Raw genomic sequence first — 24,926 nt, 5'->3', positions numbered from 1 at the left:
TAATTATATTTTATCTACTGATAACCTTATACCCCTACTCGTAAAGGGATTTTAGCACTATTAATAATATTGTTCATCATGAGCCTGGTATCTAAGAGAAACTGTGAGTTACAAACAACTGAATTATAAAACCAATTTTTGAAAAAGAGTATTGAGAAAATTGGAGGCTGCTTTTTTTCTGAGGGGGGGTGCTTCCTTTTTCTTTCCCTTACCTTTTCACATATTAATTCATTCATTAAATATTTGTTGATCATCCTCTTAGGGGCTGGGATTAAAACAACAGTCTGAAGCAGAGATTTCCTGCCCCTGTGGAGCTTACAGCCCCAAAGAGCAGAAAGACAACCATACAATGAGAAAAAGGAAAGGAAAACTGTGTACCTAGGACAGGTGGTAGAAAGGATGAGCATACAGTACTCCGCAAGGATTAACTGGTCTAGTCAGAGAAGCCAAGGAGATCTGGGTAAAGTGCCAGAAAAGAAGGTTCCAGGGGAGGGAACAATGTGGGCAAAGGCCCCATAGCGGAGGAAACTTGGTGGGGCGAGGAAATGAAGCCCATGCAGAAGCATGGTCGGGGAGAGGAGTGGGAGCAGATGAGACTGAACACACAGGACAATGGCTGGGCTTTACAGGGCTTTATGGGCCAGAGCAAAAGAAAGCCTCTGCAAATCTTACCTGGAAGAGGAGACCCACTGCGCACTTTTAGAAGACCACTCTAATCACAGTGTGGAGAAACAATGGTGGCAAAGTGGCTTCCCACAGTCCATTTAGAGAAGGTCATTGCAGGAGTCCTCATGAGAATTAATGGCCACTCAGAGGGGAGAGAGACAGACTGAAGAGATTTTTACATGGGAAAATAGATAGGATTTGGCAATGGGTTGGATAGGAGGGTTGAAGTTGAGGAAGCATGGAGGAATGACTCTGGTTTCTTGTGAATCTTATTTTAACTCTTTGGTCCTTTGCTTTATCATTGACTCTTGTCTACCATTTTACTCCCTTTGTGCTCCTACTTCACCGTGAAGGAAAAATTCCTTACTACTTCAAAACTAACAATGCACAAAGCCCCTCAGCATTATTCTACAAGCCCCTCAAATCAATTGTGAATACATACAATTTGCGATGATTTTGGTTTATAGTTTTTTTTTGGGGGGGAGGTCAGTTTATAGTTTTTAAACTAAGTTTGGTCTCTCCTCCTTACCTAATTTTTCCACATAGTAGGATTTCCTTCATTGAAATGAGAAATCTGAAATTTTGATATAGTCGTGGAAGATTTTTAGCCACAAATAATTGAAACCAACCCGAACCAACTTTAACACAAAAACAAATTTACTAGAATAACACAAGGGTGTCTCAAGGAATCAAATGGGAAATGCAACCAAGATTAGAGGCAGGCTAAATCCCTACAGAATTTCTCTCCATATTCTGTCTGTTCTTCTCTATATTGTGGCTTCAGCCTTTGAGCTTGCAAGTCTAGCTTTCTCCAATCTTCAATTGTAAGATGGCTCTGTAGCAGCGCCTGTATTTATATGCTCTGGGTTTAGCCACAGACACTGACCCTCAGTCCCCCAGTGTCTCAATTCCAAATCTAAAGGATGGGAATTTAGTCAGCTATGGTCAGTGAAGTATGGCTGGTGGTGGGTGGGCACAGGAATTCAGGAAAGAAACAGCCAATGCCAATTCTGAGTTCCCAGTTCTCTTCTCCTGAGAAGGGAGAATTGTTATGGACTTGGCAGACACCCCATAGAGAGGAGGGAAACAATAGCTCTTTTGCTTCAATAAACATGTATTAAGCACCAACTATGTCCCATGGTCAGTCTAGGCTCATGGATACAAAAATAAGTGCACCAAATTCCACCTTTAAGCAACATAACACCCAGCACTGCCTGTGAACCCCTTGGCCTCTCTTTATCTGTGGTCATTTACCTATAGTACATACCTAAAAACTCATGGTGTACTACCTAGAACCAACATGTACGGACGGTATTCATACTGTGGAGTCAACACTTAGCGCTCATCTTGCACCAGACTAACACATTTGCAGACAGGGAAGCAGAGATTCAAAATTTTATTTCCAGGTGCTGACAGATGTCAACAAATGAGCAGGAAATAAAATACAAAACTTACGATGCAGATGACTATGGCAGTTCTATTTACTATCATTCATCCGTCTTCAGAGTAAAAGGTATCTATCTGTACGTTCATCAGTAGAAAAACTATTCACTAAAGGTCTACAACATGTCAGTCAAGTTGCCAGAGAGGAGTTGACAGCACATCTGACTCTGAGGCAGAAGACCTGGAACCTGGGCACACACACACCAGCTGTGGGATCTGAGGAGGGCCGGGCACCTGTAAAGTGAGGTTCACACCACCTCTCAGTGTCAGCGTCGGGAAGTGGGAACAAAAAGGAAGAATATGAAGGTAGACAAAGATGCACGCAGAAGGCGGTCCAGATGGAATATCAGTTACAAGCAAGAGTGTGCAAGTGGGAGCCTACAAGGACCGCTGGGAGATTGGGAGACAGAGCTGAAAGAGAGGAGGGTCTGGGGAGATGTCGCGGTAAGAGGGAAGGCTGACAACTCAGATGGGATCTCTTTGCTGCAGATTTACAAACAGGAGGCAGGGGAGTGAGGAACAGCAGGAAGAGCTAGAAAGGAGAATAGCCAGGCCACGTGAAGATTCCTTCCAGACAGCTGGCCCGTAGGCTCTAAGCTTCCCGCGTTCCCCAACGTGAGACGTGACCTAGCCTTGCAGACTTGGTTGTGCCTAATCTTTTCCCTTTCAAACAAATCAGAAAAAGAAGCTACCTAGTTATTGTAGTAACCGTCACCTACAAAAAGAAAAGGGAATAGGATTTCCTTCAGCTTCCTTATCCAGCACAATTTTCCTTCCATCCTATTGCTTCACAAGCCCTCCTTTTATGTTTCCTTTTTATGGTAAGCTTAAACTCAGATTAACGGCCTCTCTAGAAAGCTTCCATCTCTTCAATTTCTCTTCTCTTTGCCCTCTACCAGATTTTATTTTTGCATTTTCAGATTTTACTAAATCTCTATTCATTTGCATGAGCATCGCTGTCCATTTAAAATGCTGGAGGCATGTTTGTTAGCTTTATCTAGACTACAGGCATTCAATAATACCATTCAATGGTATTATTTTTGAGTTTCCTAATGCTGTCTCATTATGATGCCAAATGTACAACAGGTGATATTAAACTACCTTTAATTTAAAAAGTAATCAAGACATCATGAAAAAATGCTTCTTATTTTCAGAACTCATTCCCCTTTTATTTAGAATATATATTCTCAATGGTGGGGATATTACCCCAGACAGGTGAAACTGGTTCTTGGGGAGCAAAAAAAATCTTGGCTATCACAGTGGTTTGTGGCCCTCAACCCCTCAATCCTATCTGACTTCACAGATACACAGCATACCCGTAGTATTAAAATGTCATTGTGGGAGGAAGTGATTAGGTTAAAAAAAAAAAAAAAAAAAAAGTCTAAAAAGACACGTTAGTAGGAAAATAATGAAAACAATTTTTTTAAAGTTGAGGAAAATGATGTAGAACTAACCTATACTTGGGACGCCTAGACGGCTCAGTCAGTTAAGCTTCTGCCTTCAGCTCAAGTCATGGTCCCAGGGTCCTGGGATCAAGTTCCACATCGGATTCCTCGCTCAGCAGGTAGCCTGCTTCTCCCTCTCCCCCTGCCCCTCCCCCTGCTTGTGCTCTCTCTCACACTCTGATTCTCTAATAAGACTAATAATCTTTTCTAAATTTCCAAGGATAATTAAATTCAGAGAGAGAATTGAAAGTTCTTTGCCTTTACATTTTTCCCCTAAATCTTAAATATCTGCTTCTGCTTGTTTTCCAGTTAGACTACAGAAAGGCAAAATATGAACAAATGAATGGACAGCAAATAAATATTTGAGGCAAAATTTAGATAGTGAATAGCTGAAAGTACTTACTCTGTGAGATAGGTAGTCACACTCATATTTTTTCATAACTTGCAAATACTCTGAGAGTTAAATAGCATTGAACTAGACTGAATTCCAGGGTGGGGTCCTGGAAAAAAACTTGATTTTTCTTGAAAAACTCCATCAACTGCCATGTTGTAGAAGCCCATTATGGTACCAATGGGTTTCATAATGAATGAAGGAATACAATGAACCAAGTGTTAAGTATCTGAAGAAGAATAAGGACAACAAGTGACATGAGAATTGAGAGAGAGATGCCAGGCTGAGCTAGTGAGGCAGACTGGCTGGTTGTTTACCGAACAATTGCTCTTTTTTTTCTCCTGGGCACACTAAGTTAGATATTTCCCAGCATGCCTTGCACATAAGGGAGGAAATATGATTGATTCACTTCCAAGAGAATGTGGGAAGAGGGCAGAAAACCACTCCTAGACTGGGCCATAAAACTCCACAGCTGAGGGGAGAGGATTCTGAAGACCTGGAGGTGGGTAGACCCATGAAAGGGAAGAAGCCTGAGTCCTTGAAACATTGTCTGAGTGAGAACTGCCCAACCAGGAACACTGCACTGCACTGTTCATGAGCAGGAAAAAGTGCGTTATATTAAGTCTCTGGAATTGGGGAGCTGTTATGTTTGTTAGCTACCCTAATACATTTGATTTAACCTGAAATCATCCAAGTGCTCAGAACCAACCATGACAATTTTTTCAGAATAAAAGCTTTTTCAGATAAGCTGCTCCATAAAATCCCTAATACTGCCATTAATCTGTTTTGCCTCTAGAGACAAGAGTACCACCATTATTTGGATAAAGGTAGGTATATGAATAATACACCTAAGGTCACATCTGAACTAAGATGTGTGAAACAAAAACCTTCCCATAAACCAAATGGGCTTACAAAGGTCTTCATTTCCATGTGCCTTTAACTACTACAACAAGGGTCATGCTTGTCTTTACCACGGGCAGGAGAGAAACATTAGCGTCCGAAAACATGGCAAGAACAAAAATTCATCTGTGAAAAAATGTGGATGGTGGATGCCCAGCAGAACTGAGGTATTTGTCTTGGATCCTACCCTGTCTCATCCCATGCCATTCTACTTCCAGTTACTGTTTACTGAGCACCCACTATATGTGAGACACTGTGCTTGTCACCGGAGATATAAAGGTGGAGGGGGCTGCCACTGTATTCAGGAAACAGCCTGTCTAGGAGACAAGTGTGCACACAATCAATCTATACTGTAAAATAGATATTTCTAGTCTATCCAAACAGGACACAGTGGGAACACTGAAGAATAAGTGCTTGCCCCTACCTGGGATGATTTCACACAGGCAGTGAAAACCTTACATATCCCAAATCTACCCTTGAAGTGACAGCTTCTTGACTTTTCTCCAGTTATACATAAATTAACAGCTTTGGTTGAATACTGATTATCCAGATATGAAAATACAGCAAAAAATGTGGAGCTCCCCTTATCAAGAATTTGAGAACATACCACCTATTTATTTGTATTCACAGGCAACATCTGCTAATGCTATGTAATATTAGAAAAATTAAGAAGTCATGCAATATTAAATTTGAAATGAATATAAATTTACTATATTTCCCCCTGTAGTCAATTAAGGTCTTGGGGGAAATATTTTGAAACTATGCAAATCCCTTTCTTCCTCAAAGCTTTGCCCACTGTTCTAGCAGCCATTGGTGGTCCATCTGCAACAATGACCCCTGTGGAGGTTACCTGTGGGGGTGGCCATTCTCTCTGTCCTTCATTCTTTGCATTGACCAGAGTTCTACTGCAAAGAAGAGCTGTCACATCTCCTCCACATACAGTCCATCCTCATTATTCACAGATTATGAATTTGAGAATTCACCCTCAGGCTAAAATTTATAGTCATGGCACTTTCTTGGTCACTCGTGGACACGTGCAGAGCAGTGACAAATCTGAAACACCTGAAACACACACTCCCCGCTGAGGTCCAACAAGGCAACAGTCTGCCTCCTTAAGTCAGCTCGCCTGCCGTAAACAAGTGTCCTTTGAATCATTGATTTAGTGCCACATTTTTCACATTTTTGTGCTTTCTGTTGGCGATTTCACTGTTTAAAATGTCCCCGAAGTCGGGGTTTCGTACGTAGCAGAGCAGCTCCCTCGCTGCGATCTATTGAAAGTCAGCCCTCAACACAAGGGTTTGTAAGATAAAAAAATAAATAAATAAATAAAATAAAACAAAAAGAAAAAAGAAAAAAGGAAAATAAATAAATAAATAAATAAATAAATAAATAAATAAAATGTCCCCGAAGCATGGTGCTGAAATGCTGTCTAGTGTTCTTAACTGCGAGGGTACGATGTGCCTTACAGAGAAAATGTGTGTGTTAGATGAGCTTCATTCCGGCAGAAGTTACAGTGCTGTTGGCTGTGAGCTCAGTGTTAATGAATCAACAAACTAAATAGAGTCTTTAAACAGAAATTAAAATAAAACCAGGTGATGTATGGATCAACTGATAAAAAGGTTTTGACCCAAGGCTGGCAGGAACTCAAACCTGTATTTCCCCTAGGAGCAATGGTTCAGTATGAGCTAATTCAGGTTCACACACTGACTTTATAGAACATAACTACTGAGAATAACAAGAACTGACTTTATCAAACAGCTAGATATTACTTATTTACGTCACTATTAACTCATGGATATTATTTTATGGGTTATAATCTAATAGTATCATTATCTATTTTGGTGCTCAAATTGTTCCACCTTGGTCACTGGGATAGTAACTTTACAGTGGAAAAGTGTAGTCCATCTTGACCAGGTGATCAATACCAGCATCATCAATGATAATACATACTGATATCATGCATGCTGTGATCTGATGTACTGAGAAGGATGAGGAACCATTTCTGTGGTGTTCTTGACGGGGATGCAGGACTTCAGTCCAATCATAAGATTCCAGACAGGCCTGAATGGAGTGACATGGAGTAAAACAAATTAATCAGTATTCTTTGGGGCTGTCAAGGTTACAAAAGACAAGGAAAAACTGAGGAACTGTTGCAGATTACAGGAGATCAGAGAGAAATGACAGCTAAATGCAATATGGAATCCTGAATCGGATCTTGGGAACAACAGCAAAAGCAAAGGGACAGGAGTTGGACATTTCAAAGTGAAGTTCAAATGGAGTCAGTTCATGGTGCTATACCAATGTTAATTTCCTGGTTATGATAATTATATTACAGTATATAAAATGTTAATAGTATACTGGGACAGGGACATATAGAAATTCTCTGTACTAGTCTTGCAATTTTTCTGTAAGTCTAAAAGCAATTTGAAATTTTGACCACCAAATGGTCTTGTATACCCCCCGGTTGCAGAAGTTGTGGGAGAGTGGAGGCAACTCCATTTCAAATACTGTGGATATAGGGAAATGTTCATTTTTCCAGGCTTTTCTAAATCCAAAACCTTTGGGGAATAGTGAATAAATAAATGCCTTCTACTTTAAGTTATCATAGGAGCTTTGGTTGTACCCAGGCAGGAGACTTCCCTTTCAGCTGTTGACCTTGGACAAGCCATAAACTCAGTTTTCTCACCCATAAAAGGAAGAGGCTGAAATGAATCATCTTACTTTATATCTCATATATGTTATAGCATAACATCTTATTGTTCTAATTAGATTAACCTTGTTATCCAACACTTGAAATCAGGTAGTGCAAAAATACCCTTTAGGATGCTTATTTATTCTGCTTTCTTAGTAATAGGCAGTAGTGCTGACATTTCATAAGAAATCCAGGAATCAAATGACAGTAGTTTTAAGGAATTCTGCAGCAGTGCCCCCTGAAGCTCATTTATAAAATAGATAAACTTGATATGCTCACAAACAATATAAATACATCTAAAGAATCAAGATTGTGCAGTCCTTTAAAATGTGTAAGTCTCTCAACCATTATGAGGAAAAGCAGATTATAAATTTACACATGTATAATGATTTCCGATAACATTTTCCACACAAATATTTTTAAATGGAGATGAGGTAGAACTTCTAATTATACTCTCATAGACTATTATTTCAGAGGACATAAATCACTGATAGAAGAAAAATGCACATTATATACTGATAAAATACAAAAGAACAGCAAAATTTTATATGCATTGAGTCCACCCTCTATAATTAAGGAAATCATAATTCTGTCAGATGTTGCTAAGTCGGCTGAGAACTTCAACTTCTGCCCATTTCATGATTAATACCACTGGGGAAATAGCAGGAGAGCAAAATGAGAGAGAAAGCAATGAATCTGGTATTCATGGTGCTGGTCGCTCTGCCAGAGTGGCAGAAGGAGTGAGTGGCGAAGTTGAGTATGAATCCTTTGTGGGTTAAGGAGATGAGTTCCTTTCTTTCTTTTCTTACCTGATAAATTCATCAGTTCATTCAGAACCGTGAGAAACAAGGAAAATGACAAGAAGGGAGTTCAGTTTACAGCATTTGTATGGGTAATATTCCCTACCCCATTTCATAGAAAGCAAAATGGTACTCCGTGAAGAAATTAAAATGTATGTCTCCCTCTCTGATTTCTTCCCATTCAGTTTTCCCACCACTCAATGGGAAGAAATCAGAGATGGAGACAAACTATGAGAAACTCTGGACTCTGGGAAACAAACTGAGGGTTACAGAAGGGAGGTGAGTGGGGGGATGGGGTAACCAGGTGATGAGCATTAAGGAGAGCACGTGTTGTGATGATACACAACTAATGAATCGTTGAACACTACATCAAAAACTAATGATGTACTATATGTTGGCTAACTGAACATAATAAATAAATTAATTAATTAAAAAAAGAAATTAAATTGTATTTTAAACCATCATTAATACACATTTAATTACTTTTTCCAAGATAACAACTCACCAGGTTTTTAAAGTCCATCCTTTGATCACTAATAAATTCTTTTTTTTTTTTTAGAGAAAGAGAGCACACGTGAGTGGGGTGGGGGAGGGGTAGAAGGAGAGAGAGAGAATCTTAAGCAGGCTCCATGCTCAGTGCAGAGCCTGATGGGGGGCCTTGATCTCACCACCCTGAGATCACGACCTGAGCCGAAATCAAGAGTGGGATGCTTAACTGACTGAGCCACCCAGGCGCCCCAATAAATTCAATTTAAATAATGAAATCTAACATCAACAGAGCAGAATGGTAACTAGAATAGCATAGCATTAATATCATGGGCTGCTATCAGCTTGTTTTCTTCCTCATTTACCTGGTCAAGTAATTTCATTCTCTGGGCCCTATTTCCTCATCTTTAGCATGAGAACAATATAAATCATACTTCATAGGGTTGTTGTGAAGATTAAATGAAATAAAATATATAAAATGTTCAGCGTAGTATCTAGTACATAGTAAGGACTCTATAAATATAAACTACAGATGAAGACAGAAAAGAAACACAGCAAAGTATTAAGTGTTTACCCCATGTGGTAGGATTATGGGTGATTATCTTTTCCTTTATTAGTATTCTTTATTTTGCTAAATTTCCTAAAATGGACAAGTATTCTATAATCAGGAAACAGGTTGTTTTAAAAATGAAGTAAGAACTGTAAATTCACACATATATTCCTTAATTCCTTCTTCCTTTTCCATAATACATTATCTACTGATTTCTGACCTGGGGAAAAAAGGAGGGGTATGGACAGCTCAAATTCACCTGATCCAAGTCAGGCTGGGTTTGCAAGGAGTCTTCAGGAACAGAAATGAAAAATGATTAAAGCAATGGCGGAAGGTGGAGAACACAGGAGGGAGACTTCCAGGCAGTGGCAGATCTTGAAGAAATAGAGACACAGGAGAGGAAGTGAGAAGAGGCATGGCTGAAATTCTCACTGATCAGAGAGGTTTCCAACCAAGCATGAGAAGAAAGAAAGGACCAGATATTTAGTGTTGAACGTTATATCAGGAACTATCCATAGCAATTTTTTAAATCGACTGCATATCTGAAAAAGAACCTATGATTAGAGTTTACTGTGGTGAATGGACCTTGCCACGCCACTCGGTCACCATTCTCAATGGTTTTTTTCTAGTCCTGCTCACAGGTTCATCATTATTTCTACTTCATTTAGAAGTTTTGTGAAGAGATTTCTGACAGTCATAAGGATCCAAACAACCAACAGATTAGATAAGAGACTTTCTATTCACACTTCCTCCTCTTAATTAAACATCGTTTATTCTTTAGAACTGCTGTTCTTGGTGTTAACTATACAACTGCAAAACTAACTCCTCGTGGAAAGAACTGCCAACAACCTCACATAACCCCCAGGGTAGACTAGGGAGCAACCTCCGCTATACCTTTATCTCGTAGATTGTAAACTTTTTAAACAAAATATGATGCTACCTACCTACCACTCATCACTGGGATATATTTTCCAGTGGGGCTAAGGTATTTATTCTTACCCAACCACATGTCATACCCCCACATCCTCTAGCCATAGGAGAAAGTCAAATTGGCAAAATTACTAGGGATGGGATCCATGGCTTGGTTTCATTTACTCCAGGAACCAGATGGCTATGCATCCAGTCAGGGAAGAGTCAGGGTGAACAGTTGCAAAGGATGATCTATCTGGTAGGCTGTGAACAGAACCACAAACACAATTTAATTCCACTGACTTCTATTTTTATGAATGGCTAGAGACTATTTACCAGTAAATTACTAAGTGAATTATTAAGGGTTATTCAATGTGTTATTAGTAAACTAAACTTAGTATATCATCAGAGTTTACTAAGGATTTATTCTATATTCTCCTAATGTGGCTTAGTGCCCAGCAATGCCTGCCAATGTTCAAAAGCTCCTACTGGGCATGCCCCACATAGAAAGAGAATTCTTGTAAATTTTTAGAAAGGATATTTAGGGAGGAGCCGCACCACTATAGATTTGAGTTGGTCAGGTTTTTAATTACTTTTAATTTTCCTTTTTAATTATTAATTGCTCTTAGTTTAACATCTTCATTATGAATTTAGTTTGTTGTGGATTATTCGGTTAACAACTACAGTGTGTTTACTTTAGTCCAGACCCTACGCTGAGATGTTTATATGCTCATTTATTGCTCTTAACACCCCTTTGATGCAGGTAATATTATTGTCTTCATTTTACAATGAGGAACTTAAGGCACAGAGGGGCTAGATAACTTGCCTGAGGTCACACAGCTAGAACCTGCAGAGTTAGGAATTTGATCTCAAGGATCTTTACTTTAGATTGAGGGTCAGCAAACTTCTTTTTCTGTAAAGGGCTGAATGGTGAATATTTTAGGCTCTGTAGGCCATTTTCTACTCAACTGTGGTATTGTAGCCTGAAAGCAGCCATGGATGCTGTGTCAGCAAAGAGGCATGGCTGCGTCCCAATAAAACTTTATTTATAAAAATGGGCAGCATGCACAATTTGGCTTATGGGCCATAGTTTACTGACTCTTGCTTTAGAACCCTCACTGTTAACCTCTATGTCATTAACATTTGCCTTCTTAACTTCTAGTGAAGCACATATGCAGATTAGGAGACTAAATATTCTAGTAGCTATACTGAGACATGAAGGCATTGCAGTTGAGATATTAATCACCCATGCCCTTACTGATAAAGATGTAAAATATAGGTTTGTACAGCAGTGTATTCATTATTTTTGCTTTTTTTTTTAATTTGCAACATAGATCAAGGTAAGAATAAGATTATTTGATTTATTTATTTTAAAGGTTTTATTTATTTATTTGACAGAGAGAGACACAGCGAGAGAGGGAACACAAGCAGGGGGAGTGGGAGAGGGAGAAGCAGGCTTCCTGCTGAGCAGGGAGCCCAACGCGGGGCTCGATCCCAGGACCCTGGGATCATGACCTGAGCCGAAGGCAGACACTTAACAACTGAGCCACCCAGGTGCCCTAGATTATTTGATTATTTAAACTCATATTGCAATACTCTAGGATGTAAAATCTATACATAAACTTATCATTTGATTTTAAAGTAAGTATACAGTTCACATATTTGGGGCCCCATTGCTTTATATAATCTAGTTGGACCACATGAAGTAGGGAAGCCAAGGGATCTTTGGTGCTACCTAGAATGGCTACAATCCAAAAATGGACTGTAGGGAAGCTTCTGAGGCCCCGTAATGTCTGGAAAGAGATCTCAAATGGCAGTAAGGAGTGAGGGCATTTTTTTATTCTCAGCAAAAGTCTAACACAATGGTTCCTATTATAAACTGAACTGTGTTTCTCCAAAATTCATATAGTGAAGCCTAAACTCCCCACATGACTGTATTTGGAGATAGAGCTGTTAGGCATGTAAATAAGGTTAAATGAGGTCATAATGGTGGGGTCCTGATCTGATGGGCCTGATGTGCTTATAAAAAGAGGAAGAGTCACGAGAGCTGTTCTCTCTTCCTCTGCAAACACACACACACAGAAGAGACTATGTGAGGACACAGCAAGAAGGCAGCCATCTGCAAACCAGAAAGAAGGCCTTTATCAGAAACCAACCCTATGGCCAAGGACTTTCAGCCTCCAGAACCGTGAGAAAATAAATGTGTGTTGTTTAAGCCAGTCTGGGGTATTTTGTTACGGCAGCCTGAGCAGACTAATACAGTTCCCACCTGCAGAATTTTAAAAATTATACGAACTTCAACAAGATAGTAGTTGTATATTCATTATCTCTTGACTGAGATTATATATAAATACATATATACACACAAATAATTGGATATGATGACTTCAGTAATACCTCTATGTTACTATTCATAACAATATATAAATACCTTTGGGGAAAATATGTTTTGTTTTCTTTTTAACACGTCAAATGCCTTACAACACTAACTCCCTGTTGATCACCCTGGCATCCTTGGTCTTCCGGGAAAAAGTCATATATTTATAGCCCCTTTTAAGTCCGGCTAAATTCGCACTACCCTTGGCTCAGTCCCTTTCCCTCAGCTGCCCCCTGACTGAGGGTGTGGCACACACAGAATAAAATATATCAGATACAGTTTAAGAAAATGATCTAATTGTAGGAATCCAAGAGCCAGGATGTATTTGAGGCCAGGGAAGAGTCATGGTAGCAGTGGGATTGACTGCTGATCTGCTGCCATATAACTAATCATACACCAGTCTTATTTGCCTGAGACTGGAAGCTCAGTGGCAAGAAGCACCAAGGTCTTCAACTTAAAATTCTTTCTATATCCCTTGTGAAATTTATCATTGTAAGCACATAATTGATATTGTTAAAAAAAAGTGGGAGGATCTAGACTGGTGGTTTTCAACCCTGGCTCATCATCTGTATTACCCGGGAAGCTTCTGAGACTATGGGCTCCTAACCCCACCCTGAGCATCTTGGAGGGGTGGGCTCTGAGGAATCGTGATGTTACTACACACCCTCCACCCTGCTGTCAGCGATCTGATACAGTTATCTTGACCCCCTTTCTCAGATTTGCATTTGACCGTTGCATGGCCTCAATTAATGGCTGCCAATATACTTGCCCTTTGCCCTATAACTTTGTAGTACCCTGCCACTCTGAGATCACCCAAGTGTCACTCTTTGACCAACAGAATTTTAGCAAATTTGATGTAAGCAGAGACTTGGAAAAGTGTTTGCTTACATGTTTCCACTTCTTCTCTTCAATCTCTGCCACTGCAAGGAGAACGTCCTAGGTTGCTAGTCTGCTGGAATGATAAGAGAGGCACATGGAATAAAGCCAAGTCATTCCAGGCAAGGCGAGGCTAGACGAGCTAGCCTCCACCTTACTCATCACTGCAGATGCATAAATAAGCCCAGCTAAGATCAGTCAATACCAAGCCAGATCAGCAGAATCACCCAGCGATCTGCAGGCTTGGGAGAAATAATGAATGGCTATTATTTTAAGCCCCTAAGGACTGATACAACTGTGGTGCAGAGCGACCGGGGGACAGAGCACCTAAATGAAAGGCTAACATTGATAATGTCGGAGATCCTTGCAGAACCTTTCAATTTACATTCTATAGGATGGTAGTGAAAAGAAAAAGGAGATTTTCCAAGGTCAGATGTCTGGGAAATGCTAGGTTAAAGTTCAGCTTAGCTGGTTTCTTTGCTGCAGAAGCCTTTAATATGAGCCATGATAAATCTTCTAAAGGAAGAGCTTGTAAGCAGTGTTTCCAAACTTATTTGAGCACAGAATCTTCTCTATCCCTCACCCCCATGCTGAGCACCACACAAAATGAATACCCTATACAATATATTTTGGACATTTAAGGCAAATTGGTCTTCAATCTGCTTCCATGATGTTCCAGAAGGTAGAACAGCATTTAAAGCACGAGAGTTACACAGACAGGGATTAGGACTCAATGAAGTCAAGCAAAAATTTGTCAACTATAAGGGTCATCCGAAGACGGACTTGTCTGACTTGGGAAGCAATGGCTCTAAACCCCAAGACTGAAAGCATCCAAAGAGAGATAAATATGAGGTTTAGAGATTTTTTGTGTGTGACTGCTAGTTACTTTCATTGATATTCTTATTCAATAACATGATGAAGAACTTAGATTACCTCTTTCTGTTTAAAGTAGTATAATGGTAAATTTTATGTGTCGACTTGGCTGGTTATGGTGCCCAGTTGTTTGGTCAAACACTAGCCTAAACATTGCTAAGAAGGTATTTTGCAGATGTGATTAACATTTACAATCAGGAGACTTTAAATAAAGCACATGTGTCTCCACCCTGTGGGTGGGTCTCAGCCAATGAGAGTCTCTGTCTCTCAATCTCTCTCTCTCTCTTCATAAACACTCAGACTCACATGTGCACACACACACTCTTGGTCTGTTTCTTTGTAAATACAAGTAGTATCAAACATCATTTATATTTTATCACTATCCTAGATTTAAAATATCCCCTAAAAGTTCTACTCTTGCTGCATCCTAATACTTGCCCTGGGCAGATCAAAGTGCTAGGTTTCCCATTTGTTCCTCTGAGGACTCTTCCAGGCAGTCAGCTGAGAGGAGAGCTTAGTTGCATTAGAATGATAGTCTGGAGGTGACATTTCTAAAATTCTCTTTTTAAGAGGGGCCAATATTATGAGTCACTTTGGGCGGCATAGTAATTTTGTAGCTGTGTAATGTTTGTGAGGAACTGACAGTCCCTTATGAGCCACAGTGACCCAGCTTGGCAGGGCCCCAGCACCTATTTATGGTCTGAAAGATGGGGGAAGAGGTCACAGGAGGTTGTTCTCTCTTCTGGAATTGAGTCAGATGATAACACTCCAGGGTCAGAGTTAACATGAAGTTTGATTTACTGCATCATCTTCTCTGAATGATTTCCTGGGAGCCTAAGTGAACTACTACAAATCCTGTGTTGATATGCATTACTTAACCATTTAGGAAAAAAAAAAAACCCAAACAAAACAAAAGCCAAAACCCAAAAACCAAATAAACAAACAAAAACAAGAAGAGACTGGAGAAGGTCAATAAGAAAGAAGACTTTAAAATAGGAGAAGTAAGGAAAAGACCACGTGTAGTCCAGTGGCTGTGGGAATTCAGAGCTGGGACAACCAGCTTCCTAGGTTAGGTGCCCTGTTCATGTATTTGTCCTAAGACTTCTCACACTGTAGCAATGGTCGTCCATAACCAGTTCCTTGAGGACAGATTCTTGTACCAATCATTCTTGTATTTCCTGTACCCAGTTCAATGCCTGGTACATAGCAGAACTTATAAAGTGTTCACTGAGTGAATTAACTAGTAAAGACATATAAAGCACTTAGCATCCATGTAGCTAGAGTATCCAGCCAGCATTATTTCTCATCTGACCACTGAGCTTAGCAAGCCCTTGACCCAGCACCTGAGAGTATTTCTTTCTAAACTTGCCTTAATATATATGTGCAGCTTTTGAGTTCTTAACATCTTTAGGGGTGGGGCCTTCTAATTATGTATGTGTATTTGTAGTATTTCACTAAGGCTGCCCTCACAAAGCACCATGGGAGTGGGGGTGGGGGTGAGGGTTGCTTAAACAATAGAACTGCATTTCCTCACAGTCCTGGTGGCTAGAAAGCTGACTGAGATCAAAATGTGAACAGGGTGAATTTCTTCTGAGGCTTCTTTTTGGCTTGTCTATTCTCCCTGTGTCTTCACATGGTCTTCCTTCTGGGCCTGCCTGTACTCTAATTTCCTTTTTTAATAACAACACCAATCCTATTGGATTAGGGCCCAGCCCAGTGACCTCATTTAACTTAATTACCTTTTTACAGGTCCTATCTCGAAATATAGTAACATTCTGAGATACTGGGGGTCAAGATTTCAACATATGAATGGGGGGGACACAAATTCATAGATGTACACACACATAACACATATACATAGTACACATGCACATATTTTCATTATTTTAAGGTCAAGAAGGGAAGGCCTTCACATCTATCTTCATATCATCTCTCTCACTGCAAAGACCTCCTCACTATGTGTGACGGGAGATGAACTGAGGCTATGCTTTTTCTATCTCTGCTCTAATTGGTAATTAAATCACTTTCAGACTCATTCATCGATTTCTTTTTCATTTATCTCAAGTTTTTATTTCTCCTTTCAGAATTCTTGAAAGCTGAAAGAAACGGGAACGCAAGAGACTAGATGTGGCCCACAGAGAAGTTGCTAGATCCTAAGCCCCCGGAGAACTGACTGTTGTGTCTGTGCATTGCCAACATATAACACATTACCTGGCATGTAGTTGGCGTTCTAAAAATACATGGTTAAAGTGATGAATACAGGAAAAAGAACCTCATGCTAGGTTCCTGTTTTCAAGTTCCAGAATCACATTTTCCCCCTAAGCAATATTCCCATATGCTGACTCATGTTGAGCCCATTGTACCCTTACTTTTTTTAAAACCACATTTATGTATAACAACTTATTTCCTGGAGTTTAACAGGCTTGTGTTGGCAGCTGTCTACATTAAAATAGGAGGAAAAGTCTTCAGAATTTTACTGATACATAAACAAAAAACAAATGGCATCAACCCATAAGACAGGCAGTGTTGTGCACTCAGACACCAACCGCACTGATGCAGACACGAGCAGCCACGCATGGTGCCCTCTTGACTTCCCATCACTGAGGCAATGTACTCAAGAGACACATACCTGTTGGGGTCAGCTTGACTCATGACCTTGCCTTTGCCTTGGCCCAAGAGGCATCATCAAGAGGAAAATGGGGGTACTTAGCTAATCTGCAGGGCCCTCCTTGTCTAACACTAGCCAGGCAGTCATCTGATAGGCAAGTAATCCATTAATAAGAAGACCCTGTGGCTGAAAATAGAACATCTAACATTCTGTATCTTGGACTGGACCTGTCACTGGCTCTTTGACTCGGACCCCTGAATGAATTATTCTGATCTGGTTAACTTCTGGTCTTCTGGCTATGGACCCAGACTATATGCACTCTAGTTCCTGTTACGACCTGGTTATCTATCTAGGATGGGGTGAGGAAATCAGTAATAGCCATTGCAATACAAAGACTAATCAGCAAGTTTTCTTTCTGTTAATTCAGAACAGAGTGGTCACAAAAACCGAAAACTAGACTCCATTATCTCCATATTGAGACTGAAGGGTGTTGACTGATAGATGTATGGATGGGCCACAGCTGAGCTCCTTGAGAAATGTCATCATCGTCCATCAAACCACTGGCCTAATGATTCTGCCCTGCCACTGAACATTCATGGCAAGTCCTGGAATGCCACCGCCCAGCACTCACTAATACTGTCACTTGGTTCCACATCACTAGATGGGGTTAAAAGTATGATACGATCAACACTGAACCAGAGGTCATAAAGGCTCAAATTCAAAACTTAGTTTAGCTCCATAGTGACCACCTTCTTTAAGCAACGTACCAAGCTTGCCTTTGCAGTTTATTTACAAAATCAGAATACCAGCAGCTAACACCTAAAAGAAGTGTTGTAACGATCCGATAAGATAAGGAATCATTCTGTCATTTAGTCTACAAATATTTAGACGGGGCCCACTAGGTACCAGGCATCATTGTAGGACCTTAGGATATAGCTAAAAACAAACCCTGGTGGGGCTCATATTTTACTGGGGGGGGGGGGACAAAAAACTAATGCTTACATACATGAGTAGGGCAAGGAGAGACAATTAGTAATACAGCTTAGGGGGCTCTTATTTCAGATAAGGTGGTCAGGCAGGGCTTCTCCAATGAGAGGACATATGCACAAAGCTCAGAATGAGGTATAGGACTGAGACATGCACATAGCAGAGGGTACAGCAAGTACAGGAGCCCTGAGGCAGGAACATGGTTGGTGTGTTGGAAGCAGCACACAGAGGCCGTGTAGGTGAAGCAGAATGAGCAAGGGGGAAATGGTAGAGGATAAGGTCAAAAAGGTGGCCCATGTATCAGGCAGGGCCTTGTATCCAGGGAAGGAGCATTTGGATATTATTCTCTCAGAGGAAGCAGATTTGAGCAGGACAGTGATATAAGTATATCTGTGTTCCAAGGATTATCCTGGCTGCTGCGTTGAGAAAGAGTAATAGATGAGACTGGAATCAGGGAGACCAGTCTGGGGACTATAGCAATGTGTAGGTGAAGAAGAGCAGAGACCTGGGCTAGAATGACAGGGGTGGAGGATAAATTTTTTAGGTGGAGCCACAGGGATTTGCTAATAGGTTAGATGTGGATATGAGATAAAGCATGTGGTATGTGGTATTATTCAGCCACGTTGATTTGGGAGTACTACAGGGAAGTCTCCTCAACAAGAACACCGATCTGAGAGTAAGATTACATCCAGGCATAAACTCTAAAATCAGGGCAGAATGCCTCATAACAAAGATCTGCAGTATCACCTTCCCAAGACAATCCAGTATCACTGCCAGCAAGATAAGACCAGACTTGAGAACTTTTAATATGGTTAAAGAAGGGATGCGTCAGCCAAATGGGGGTTTCTCAAACATGAAATCATATATAAAAAGAGAATTACAGAGTCAGAAGCTGTGTCTTTATAAACATTGTCCAGAGAATGGGGAGCCTTTGCCAAAGGATGTCAATTATTATGTTCCCATTGGCCAAGCCAGATCTACTGTAGGGATTGATACAAGGAACTGTGGCCAACTGACTTCGAGTATCCCGGACTTTTGGCAAGATTAGCTTCATTGTGGTGACGAATGCTGATTGCTTGGTAAGTATGACAGGCAGTAAGAAGGGAAATTTGGCTACTGAGTCCAGGAAATGGCTTCTAACTGGAGAGAAGGCACTAAGACAAAGGGCAGACAAATCAGGAAATTATTGTTCCTTGGCCCAGCTGAAAGAATTGTGGTTAAACATAAGTCCTCTCTTCTACTTAACCCCCGATTTGTATTATCACCTTTAAAGGATAATAAGACTTGTCATGCACAGACATGCTTGGATAAGAAAGCACTGTGATAAATTTCTTTCAACCATGGTACGAGGTTGGTGCGAAAGAAAGAGAGCTCGATGGATTGTTTTCAATGACTGAAATATCAACACTAAATTTTGTTAGCTCTTGCATAATTCAGTTTAAAAGAAATTGTTCCTTGAAAATGGCATGCCATTGACCGACCCTAGAACATACTTTTTAGAGGTTTTTGTTACTATATGAGATTTACCAGGTTTTAGAGAACAAACCATTCCATCCCTATCAAAATACCAATGACATTTTTTACAGACCTAGAACAAAGAATCCTAAAATTGGTATAGAACCACAAAAGAGCTGAAATAGCCAAAGCAATCTTGAGAAAGAAAAACAAATCTGGAGGTACTATGCTCCCTAATTTCAAATTATACTACCAAGCTATAGTAATCAAAATTGATGGTACTGGCACAAAAAGAGACACATAGATCAATGGAACAGAATCAAGAGGCCAGGAATAAACTCACACTCATATAGTCAATTAATGTATGACAAAGGAGGCAAGAATGTACAATGAGGAAAAGACACAACCCCAACAAATGGTGTTGGGACAACTGGACAGCTACATACAAAAGAATGAAACAGGACCACCTTCTTAGACCATGTACAAAAATAAACTCAAAATGGATTAAAGACTTAAATGTAAGACCTGAAACCATAAAATTCCTAAAGGAAAATATATCAATACGCTCTTTGACATAGGTCTTGGCAATATTTTTTTGGCTTCATCCCCTCAGGCAAGGACAAGCAAATATAAATGAATGGGATTGCATCAAACTAAAACCTTTTGCATAGCAAAGGAAACCATCAATGAAATGAAAAGGCAACCTACTGAATGGGAAAAGATATTTGGAAATAGCCTATCTGATAAGGGGTTAACATCCAAAATAATAAAGAACTCATGCAACTCAATATAAAAAGGAAAAAAATCCAATTAAAAACTAGGCCGAGGACCTTAATAGACATTTTTGTTTTTCCAAAGAAGACACACAGATGGTCAACAGTCACATGAAAAGATCCTCAACGTTGCTAATCATCAGGGAAGTGAAAATCAAAACCACAATGAGAGGGGCGCCTGGGTGGCTCAGTTGGTTAAGCAACTGCCTTCGGCTCAGGTCATGATCCTGGAGTGCCAGGATCGAGTCCCGCATCGGGCTCCCTGCTCAGCAGGGAGTCTGCTTCTCCCTCTGGCCCTCCCCCCTCTCATGCTCTCTCTCTATCTCATTCTCTCTCTCAAATAAATAAATAAAATCTTTAAAAAAAAAAAAAACAAAAAAAAACAAAAAAAAAAAACCACAATGAGATATCACCTCAACGGTTCAGAATGGCTAGTGCCAAAAAGACAAGAAATAACAAGTGTTGGCGAGGATGTGTAGAAAAGGGAATCCTCGTGCACTGTTGGTGGGAATGTAAATTGGTGCAGCCACTGTGGAAAACAGTATGGAGGTTCCTTAAAAAGTTAAAAATAAAATTACCATATGATCCAGCAACTCCACTTCTGGGCATTTATCTAAAGAAAACAAAGACACAGAGGGGTGCCTGGGTGGCTCAGTCAGTTAAGCGGCTGCCTTCGCCTCAGGTCATGATCCCAGGGTCCTGGGATCAAGCCCCATTTCAGGCTCCCTGCTCGGTGGGAAGCCTGCTTCTCCCTCTCCCACTCCCCCTGCTTGTGTTCCCTCACTCACTGTCTCTCTCTCAGTTAAATAAATAAATAAAATCTTAAAAAAAAAAAAAAAGAAAAGAAAACAAAGACACTGATTCATAACAATATATGCACCCTTATGTTCACTGCAGCATTATTCACAATAGCCAAGACGTGGAAGTAACCTAAGTGTCCATCGATAGACGAATGGATAAATAAGGGGTATACATATATAATGGAATACTACTAAGCCATAAAAAAGAATGGAATCTTACCATTTGTGACAACATAGATAGACCTGGAGGGTATTATGCTAACTGCAGAGGAAGAGAAATACCATATGATTGCACTTATATGTGGAATCTAAAAAGCAAAACAAATGAACAAACAAAACAAAACGGAAACAGGTACAGAGAACAAATTGATGGTCGCCAGAAGGGAGGTGGCTGGACAAAATAGGGGAAGGGGATTGAGATGTACCATCTTCCAGTTATAAAAATAAAGAAAAACAAACAGAAAAAAAAGAAGCCATGGGGATGTAATATACAGTATAGGGAATATAGTCAATAATAATGTAAAACCTTGGTATGGTGACAGATGATAATTACACTTATGATAATTATTTCATAATATATAAATATTGAATCACTATGTTGTGTACCTGAAACTAATACAATACTGTATGTTAATTATGCTTCAGTGAAAAACCATTGCACATAAATGGGGATTTCACATGACTGATTGTAACCTGTATACACACCAATATTTAAAATACATTGACAAAAGTTATTCTAAAATAGAGTACTCCACACTGTTCCTCTTAAACAGAATACACTGAAGATCCTTCATCCTTCTTAATGAATCAGACTCATTACTAAGAATATTAGTAATCATGACGCCCTCAGGAGCCACTGACCTCCACAGAGTGACATGCCCCTGAACTAAATGGTCTCTCTTGATAATAAAATGCTGTAATAGTTCTTCTTTGATCACTCCCTATCAAAGGGCTATTTATACTCTTTCTTTGGCTGCTGCTGGTACATCTGACTTTAGTGAGTGCTATGGATTGAACATCATCCCTGTACAATTCATATGTTGAAATCCTAACCACCAATGAACTGATATGTGGAAGTGGGGCCTTTGGGAGATAATTGGGTTTAGATAAGGTCATGAGGATGGGGTTCTCATGATAGAATTAGTGTTGTTATAAGAAAAGACACTAGAGAGCTTGTGCTCGCTCATGCTTTCTCTTTCCCTCTCTCCCTCATCCCTCACATGCACACACACAGGAGGGAGAAGACAGGCTGCAAGCCAGGAAGAGGGCTCTTACCAGGAACCAAGTGGACTTCCCAGGCTCCAGAACTGTGAGAAATAAATGTCTGTTGTGTAAGCCAACCAGTCAATGGCCTTTCGTTATGGCAGCCGAGCTGACTTTGCCACAGGGGGACCAACATTTCCATTTCAGGTTCATTGCTTCCAATCTGCCGTGAACTGCTTGATCAATTTTTGCTTAGAATAAAACTCTGAATGTGATCCATGGGTGCTATTTCATTTATTCTGACTACTCAGGTGTCTTCATTATCTACTTTCAAATTCCCAGTTAAATTTTGGCACTCAGAAGTTCTGTATTTACATTTGTTTCCAAGGCTGCTAATAGCTGAAAATTGGTTTACAAAATTAAAAACACGGGCCATGATTTGGCGTGTTTTGTTTTTCAATTTAAGGAAAGAAGAAAAAAAGTGTTTAATTGTCCCTCACGTCTGAGTTAGAGGAGATTTTTAAAGCTCTTATATTCAAAGAGACAAGAGTTCCTCTGAGAAACCAGGATGATCTTCTTTCTGAATTACAGCTTTTTTTGGTGTAAATGGTTGAAAGATTTGGCAGGGGTGAGGGTGGGGGGGAGAGCAAACAGAAAATGTGTATGCTAGCATTTATTTTGTCTTCAAGGATAGAGTTAAGATGATATTTTTAGATGTTTGGAAGTTGGGGAGTCTTGGGGGACCGGGGAAGACTGTTGCTAATGAAACATCTGAAATAATAAAAGTAATCAGCATGCAGTTCACGTCAAACATATTATTACTGTGGTTGCATGACAAGAGAAACATAAACTGCAGAAGACTATTATTTTCAGAGGAAATAATGTGACTTCTGACCAGTTTTCGCATTTGTGTTGAGTAGGGGGAGCTAGAAGCTTGCAGGGGGTCCCTTGAACTGTTTTTTCTAAGATGTTTAGCAGATGGCTTACCAATGAGTGGCTAGGATGCTCAAAAGAATGGGGTCAAGAAATTAAAAAAAAAAAAAGAAATACCTGATGAGGAGCCTGCTTAGAAGAATTTTTAAGACTATCAGTTGCTAATAAGACCTTGGAGGGGAAAGAAGATGTACTTTGCAAGTAATGACTTGTTATTTCGTGTGCATTTTATGCCATGTATATAGGATGAGGGCTCCAGGATGTAAGAGAGGATAGGAAATGAGGCTTAGTTACAAAGCAAATAGAGACCATTTACTTATTTCAACTTCCACCTTTGGAGCAGAGCCAAGTGCGTCATGTGGGTAATATGTATGATGAATACAAACATTCTGATGGACCAGGTGCCAGAATTTTAGGAGTGGCAATTAAAAAATGAAAAATAAAAAAAAAAAAGCAAGGAAGAAAAGGATGTGATTCTCTCTTGTCTCTGTGATAAGCACAAGGTCCCATGTGGAAGTGCAGCGAGGTGTCTACTCTCTCCCTCAGCAAATTGTATAACCTGGCCAAGCACAGTAACTCAGACATACTAGGGCAGCAAACAATGTGCAAGAAACAGCTACATTTGTGAGACAGTTAAGCACGTTTGCCTAATTTATTCCAACAGCCTCTTAAGACATTGCATTATTCTTCCTAATTTATAGATGTGGAAGGCAAAACTCATCAAGTGAAATTCTTTACCCAAGAATCAAAGAAAACTCAGATCTAACTCCACATTGAATGCTTCTCCCTCCTTCTCTATGAAGACAACATACACAGAGCAGAGAGGCCTGGTGATGTCTAGCACTGGGCTCCAGCATGGCCTGGAAACACAGTTAAAAAAGCAACAGAGTAACAACCCACCTCCAGGTCATTGGTTTCACACTATTCCTTCTATTTCCTACCTTATTTCAGATACCTCAGTCCACCCAGAAGGACAGTGACATCCTCCCTTAGAAAGAGCATCTAATCATACATCCATCATGAACCATCATTGAAAAACATGCATGTATTTGCTCAAAAGCTTTCTGCCTATCACCTATCGTTCAGCTTTCAACAAGTTGTCTGATGGTAGCATCTGAAATGACAGAGCTTGTTTGCAGGGAATGACAGGGTAATTTCCAGTGAAGCTCAAGTTTATGGACCAGCAGGACCAAATGTATATAAAGTGAGATTGAAAATGCCATCACATCAAACAGTTTTAAAGGTTTTTCAACATTTAAGGATTTTTCAAAGCATTCACAAGAATCACTGAGTTCCTCATATATGACATTAGCTTGAGTGGAAAATAATTTCAAAAGCCACTTCTCATGGAGATTTTGGACAGGATTTTGTTTTCCAGAATTTCTTATTTCAATTCTTTGATCCTATCTGCCACCTGCAGTATTTTCTATTCTATTCTACCACACATCCTGTGGAGTCCAACTTAACCTCTACCAAAAGGTCATGAGGATTCCAGGGGTTTCTCCTTTCCCTGAGTTACTTTGGCCTTCTCGTGTAAATCATTAAGGATGACACATAACACAAGGTCATTTGTCTTTTCTTCTCATAGAGGATGTCTTTTGTTCCTTGTCAAGATTATACCTTCCCTGAACATAAGGATGGTGTAGTATGCACTTCATAGCATAGCAAAACCTTGTAGACAGATAAAGTAACTGCACTGGGTCATTAAGATAGTGGGAGTTATGGATATGGTGGGAATTTAGAGGGAACAGAGTGCTAG

The 24,926-nt window shown here is 40.0% G+C and overlaps 1 long non-coding RNA gene across 21 annotated transcripts in view; it reads right to left on the bottom strand.

Moving 5' to 3' along the window:
- The window catches only part of LOC116646722, a 120,384-nt gene that overhangs the window by 60,876 nt on the left and 34,582 nt on the right, over positions 1-24,926 (bottom strand). For 2 of the 21 annotated variants that reach the window (XR_004302178.1, XR_004302175.1), the window contains exon 2: positions 6,796-6,906. The exons of 18 other annotated variants lie outside the window; for them this stretch is intronic. This is a non-coding gene — a long non-coding RNA (uncharacterized LOC116646722). Of the gene's footprint in view, positions 1-6,795; positions 8,539-24,926 lie in introns of those variants that run through there. One more of the 21 variants, XR_004302173.1, reaches the window with a different exon arrangement.

The sequence above is a fragment of the Phoca vitulina genome, unplaced genomic scaffold (genome assembly GCF_004348235.1).
Source record: "Phoca vitulina isolate PV1807 unplaced genomic scaffold, GSC_HSeal_1.0 scaffold37, whole genome shotgun sequence".
Lineage (NCBI taxonomy): Eukaryota > Metazoa > Chordata > Mammalia > Carnivora > Phocidae > Phoca > Phoca vitulina.
This window is presented reverse-complemented; position numbering and strand designations above follow the sequence as displayed.